Consider the following 6,816-nt stretch of genomic DNA (forward strand, 5'->3'; position numbering starts at 1 on the left):
TAAAGTTTATATCAAAATGTTGTTTTAAAAATCAACCTTTAATTCATATTTAAAATATAACCAATAAAAGAATAAAAATCTATAATTGTGAAAAGTTGGAAAGAAGAATAAGAAATGAAGGATAAATTAGGCAAAGCCTTGTTTTTCTTAACAGAGAGTTAATAAATATTTAAAGTTGATTAATCAAAGAAAACAGTGGTTTAAGATATAAAGTCCCTATTATTAAAATACTATGGCATTTGACTAACCAATGGAACAAAACAAAAGGTTCATAAATAGCCCCAATTATATAAACAAATGTAGTATAGGATAAAGATGTCATCTTATATCAGCAGGACTAAAATAGGTTTGCTAATATATGGTATATGCTATTAAGAAAGTCATATGGAAAAGATAAAATCAAATTTTTTCCCCAAACTTCATATCACAATTAATAAAATCAAACAATAAAATGAATGTTAAAAAAGAAAGAAAGAAGCAGTACCAATACCAGAAGCAAATATGAGCCAATTCCTTTCTAACCAGGATTGGGAAAGCTTCTACTGACTCAAAATCCAGATGAAATAAATAAGGGAAAAGGTTGATTGTTGACTACATAAAAACAAAATTTGTTTTATTTGGCATAAAAAAACAATTTTAAAAAATAAAATGGATAAATAACAGACTAGGGTAACTACTTGCAACATATAACACACAGTAAAACCATTACTGGAAGGAGGGCCTTGAGTGTCAGTTGTCCAGATCCTTGGTGTTTTGAACAGAAAATTGGACAAAACACACAAAGTAATGAAGGAACGAAACAGAAACAAAGCAGAAAAAGAAAGAATTTGTTAAAGCAAGAAAGCACACCACACGGTGGGAGTAAGCCCAAGCAAGCAGCTCAAGGGCCCAGTTACAAAGTTTTCTGGGTTTTAAGTACTCCTTTCGAGGTCCCTGATATGGTTTGACTGTGTCCCCTCCCAAATCTCATCTTGAATTGTAGTCCCCATAATCCTCAGTGGGAGGAAACTGAATCATGGGGATGGTTATCCCCATGCTGCTGTTCTTGTGATAGTGAGTGCTCATGAGATCTGATGGTTTTATAAGAGGCTTTTCTCTTTGCTCGGCACTTCTCTTTGCTGCCATCATGTGAAGAAGGATATGTTTGTTTCTCCTTCTGTCATAATTGTAAATTTTCTAAGGCCTCCCCAGCCATGCAGAACCGTGAGTCAATTAAATCTCTTTTCTTTATAAATTACCCAGTCTTTGTTATTTTTTTATAGCAGTGTGAGAACAAACTAATACAGTAAGTTGGTACTACAGGAAATGGGTGCTGCTGTAAAGATACCTGAAAATGTAAACGCAACTTTGGAACTGGGTAACAGGCAGAGGTTGGAACAGTTTGGAGGGCTCAGAAGAAGACATGAAAACGTGGGAAAGTATGGAATTTCCTAGAAATTTGGAGGGCTCAGAATAAAGGAAGATGTGGGAAAGTCTGGAACTTCCTAGACACTTGTTGAATGGCTTTGACCAAAACACTAATAGTGAGAGGACGATGAAGATGAGAAACTTGGGAACTGGAGCAACAGTGACTCTTGCTATGCTTTAGTAAAGAGACTGGCAGCTTTTTGCCCCTGCTTAAAATGTATTTACCTGTGGAACTTTGACCTTGAGAGAGATGATTTAAGGTATTTGGCAGAAGAAATTTCTAAGCAGCAAAGTATTCAGGAAGAAGTGGAGCATAAGTGTTTTTGGAAAATTTGCATCCTGAGGATGTGACAGAAAAGAACCACCCTTTTACTGGGGAAAAATTCAAGTCAGCTTCAGAAATTTGCATAAATAATAAAGAGTCAAATGTTAATCACCAAGACAAGGGGGAAAATATCTCCAGGGAATGTCAGAGACTTTCATGGCAGCCCCTCACATCACAGGTCCAGAGGCTTAGGAGGAAGAAATGATTTTGTGTGTCCAGCCTAGAGCCCCCTTGCTCTACGCACCCTCAGGACATGATTCCCTGTGTTCCAGCTGTTTCAGCTCTAGATGTGGCTAAAAAGGGCCAACCTACAGCTCAGGCCTTTGTTTCAGAGGGTGTACGCTCCAAGGCTTGGTGGCTTACAAGTGGTGCTGAGCCTGCAGGTGCATAGAAGTCAAGAACTGAGGTTTGGGAACTTCCACCTAGATTTCAGAGGATGTATGGAAATGCCTGGATGTCTAGGCAAAAGTTTACTGCAGGGGCAGAGCCCTCATGGAGAATCTCTGCTGGGACAGTGCAGAAGGGAAATGTGGGGTGGGAACCCTCACACAGAGTCCCCAGTGGGGCACTGCCTAGTGTAACTGTGAAAAGAGGGCCACCGTTCTTCAGACCCCTGCATGGTTAGGCCACCAATGGCTTGCACCATCTGTCTGGAAAAGCTGCAGACACTCAACACCAGCCTGTGAAAGAAGTTAGGCAGGGGTCTGTATCCTGTGAAGCCACAGGGATGGAGCTGCCCAAGGCCATGGGAGCCCACCTCTTACATCAGCAGGCTATGGATGGATGTGAGACATGGAGTCAAAGGAGATCATTTTGCAGCTTTAAGTTTTAATAACTGCTCTATTGGATTTTGGACTTGCATGGGGCCTTCTTTGTTTTGGCCAATTTCTCCCGTTTGAAAAGGATGTATTTACCTGATGCCTGTACCCCCATTCTATCTAGGGAGTAACTAACTTGCTTTTGATTTTACAGGCTTAAGGTGGAAGGCACTTGCCTTGTCTCAGATGAGTCTATGGACTTGGAATTTTGGGTTAGTGCTGAAAGGAGTTAAGACCTTGGGGAACTGTTGGGAAGGCATGATTGTGATTTGAAGTGTGAGGACCAAAGATTTGGGAGGGGCAAGGATGAAATAATATGATTTGGTTGCATCTCCGTCCAAATTTCATCTTGAATTGTAGCTCCCATATTCTCTATGTGTCATGGGAGGGACCCAGTCGGAGGTAACTGAATCATGGGGGCAGTTATCACCATGCTGCTGTTCTCAAGTTTTGATGGTTTTGTAAGAGGCTTCCCCCTTTGCTCAGCACTCATTCTTCTCCTTCCTGCCATCCTGTGAAGAAGGATGTGATTGCTTCCACTTCTGCCATGATTGTAAGTTTCCCGAGGCCTCCCCAGCCATGCGGAACTGTGAATCAATTAAACCTCTTCTCTTTATAAATTACCCAGTCTCAGGTAGTTCTTTATAGCAGCGTGAGAATGGACGAATGCAGTCCCTATGTACTACCCCTTATCTAGATTTAGGATTTGGTCTGTGGCTAATTAAAGACTGAGGTGAATTCGTGCCCTATGCAGATGAAGGGATGGCCCCTGCTTGGCCCATAGCCAATTCACAGCACACTTCCTTTCCATCTGAGACGTGGTAGAAAGGGGAGGGTTGTAGCCTTTGATCTTTTGCTACTTGGGTGTGGGGAGATGGGGTTTTTCCTTTTGATTTAGCTTTTGGAAGCTGGGGTTAATTCACCTTAGGTTCCCTGCCCCCAGCCCCAAGTGTTTTCTCCTTTAGGGAGTTAGCAGGAATTGTCCTCAGATTCCCTGCCCCTAGACTTTGGTGTTTTCTCTTTGGAGACATCAATACAAACTGGCCTTGGATTCCCTGCTCCCAGACCTTGGTGTTTTCCCTTGATTCAGTTTTAGGAAGTTAGCACGAATTGGCCTTAAGTTCCCGGTCTCCAAACCTTATTTTCCTGCCTTAAAACTATTCCTAATGTATACAGAGTTTCTAAAAATTATCAAGAAAAAGACTAGAGAGATGGACAGGAGATAGGAGCTGACATCTCATAGAAAAAGCAAAATCTAGTCAGATTATTCAAGCTTCCCTGATTCCTCCAGTGGGGATGCACTTTAATGATTAAAAAAAAAAGCATCATGAATTTATACTGAAATTCAGGACAATATAATTTTTCTTTAACTTGTTTCAGTCTCATCACCTATATCTCCTTTCTCCCATCATGAGGGTCCTTGTTCCCAATAACAACACCAACATCATATGTTGGCTCATAAGCTCATGAGAAAAACACTCAACTTCCTTGACAGTAACAGGAATGCAAATGGAAACTATACAGAGATACAATTTCTGCTGGGCGCTGTGGCTCACGCCTGTAATCTCAACACTTTGGGAGACTGAGGCGGGTGGATCACCTGAAGTCAGGAGTTCAAGACCAGCCTGGCCAACATGGTGAAAGCTTGTCTTAAAAAAAAAATGGTACAGAGATACAATTTCTAAGTTTAACAAAATACGCTGCTGGTGAGACTGTGGGGAAACAGACACTCAAACATTTTTTGCTGGGAATAGAATACTTCAGAGAAGGACTTGGCACTATTTAGAAGAATTACATATTCATTTACCATTTGACTCAGAAACTCTTCTAGGAATCTGTTCCAAAGATATGACGGCAAAAATTTAAGCAAGACCCATGCACCAGGTTATTCATTGAAGGATTATTTAATTACTAAAATACTAGAAACAGACACATGCTCATCAACAGGCTGGCTGAAAAAAACTATGGTACATCCACCCAGAGGGATACCATGCAGCTGTTCATTGCAGTGTGCAGAGAGAACAGCCGACTGAGATCAGAGGGTTGGCTGCAAAGAGGCAGGAAGGGCTTCCTGGTTGTGGCAATGCTGCATGACTCTAAAAATGTACTACTGCTTATCCAGCTGGACATTTCAGATAAGTGAATTTCATGGTATGTAAATTTTACCTAAAAATGGTTTTAGAAATGGACTGCAAAACATCTTTATACAAGGTAAGCAAGGGAGTGGCCTCCAGAGTATATTATTCCATAAACAAAGCAAGGTTGGGAAAAGTGAGGTCACCAAAAAGTGAACATAAATATACAAACACATTTGTTTATATATTTTTTAAATGGAAGGTTAAACAAATAACTAATAAAGATTGTTACAAAGATAAAGCAGACACTGGTGGAGAAGGGAGGGAAGCTTGAATACTCTGACTAGATTTTGCTTTGTAGTTATAGCTTTAGGACAAGGTAATATTTTACACAATGATAAAAAAGTTAAATTTATAAAAAGCAATCCCTAAAAAATCCAAAGCAACATGAAATACTCAGCTGGTGGTATAACCACTCTAAGGACAAAAGAAACAACAAAAACTAACAAACCCATCTCCTAAACAAGCTTCAAACTGTTTTCAGTCATCATATTGTTGGTAGTTGGTGATAGTGCTGATGTCAGTTACTCTGAGCCTGTGGTGTACGTACTGTGATAGTGCTGATGTCAGTTACTCTGAGCCTGTGGTGTACGTACTGTGATAGTGCTGATGTCAGTTACTCTGAGCCTGTGGTGTACGTACTGTGATAGTGCTGATGTCAGTTACTCTGAGCCTGTGGTGTACGTACTGTGATAGTGCTGATGTTAATTACTCTGAGCCTGTGGTGTACGTATTGTGACAAACTCATGATGGTGGTGGTCTTATTGGGAAGAGGGACCTTCAGGATGGGAGAAAGGAGATACAGACGATGAGATTGAAAGAGGTTAAAGCAAAATCCTATCACCTCAAATTTCAGCATAAATTCATGATGCATTTTCTATTGTTAAAAAAAAACGGCCAGGTGCTGTGTGGCTCATGGCTTGTAATCCCACATCTTGGAAGGCTGAGGCGGGAAGATCACTTGAGCCTGAGTTTGAGACCAACCTGGGCAACACAGTGAAACCCCATTTCTCAAAAAAAATTCAAAAATTAGCTGGATGTGGTGGCTGCGCTTGTAGTCCCAGCTGCTAGGGAGGCTGAAGTGGGAGGATTGCTTGAGCCTGGGAGGTGGAGGTGCAGTGAGACAAGATGCCACCACTGCATACCATCCTGGGCCACAGAGGGAGACCCTGTCTCACAAAAAAAAAAAAAAAACAGAAAGAAAGAGAGAGAGAGAGAGCAAGACATAGAGAGAGAGAGAGAGACAGAGACAGAGACAGAGACAGAGACAGAGAGAGGAAGGGAGGAAGGGAGAAAGAAGGAAGGGAGGGAGAGAGGGAGGGAGGGAAGGAGGAAGGGAGGGAGAAAGGACAAAGGACAACACTTTTTACATTGAAAAGATGAAGAAAAATGACCTCTGCAGCAGTGAGTAACACCAACACCAGATTGTGATTGCAAAATACCATTTCCCATGAAATGAACCCTAATTCCTGGAGAGATGGCTGACTCCAGGGCTAAGTTGGGAAAAGAAAACAAAATGAGCCTGGAACTTGTCATACCAGAAAGCAAGAAAGCTATCACAGACTACTTTTGTCATATCTAAAGAGCCAGTGTGAAGAGGTGTCTACTGGTCAAAGCTGGGACCATTTGAGCATCAATAATCCTAATTTTTTTTAAGAGAGATATATCAACCAATTACAATGTATCATACTTATTTAGATCTTGGTTCAAACATGTTTCAAAAAAACATGAATGAATATTTGCTAAAATTAAGAAATTCTTGTTAGTTTTTTAGGCACAGTAATGGTTGAGTGGCTTTAGAAATGAATACTGATATATTTACAGATAAAATGCTATAATGTCTGGGTCTTGCTTCAAAATAAGCCATGAGGATAGTGGGGTTGGAGAATAGATTCAAAAGATGTCCATAAATTGATAATAGTTGAAGTAGGGTGATGGATACATAGGGGATCATTCTTTCTATTATTTTCGTATATATTTAATTTTTTCCATAAGAAGTTTTAAAAAGTGCTATAAGCTTAGCCTACTATTTATGTACACATTGTGTAGTAGATATGAGTTTGCTCCACAACTTCAGGGCAAGAAATGGCACGTCATTTAAGAATCAGATCCAATCTGTTCCAAACCCCCA

Source organism: Saimiri boliviensis, chromosome 1 (assembly GCF_048565385.1).
Source record: "Saimiri boliviensis isolate mSaiBol1 chromosome 1, mSaiBol1.pri, whole genome shotgun sequence".
NCBI lineage: Eukaryota > Metazoa > Chordata > Mammalia > Primates > Cebidae > Saimiri > Saimiri boliviensis.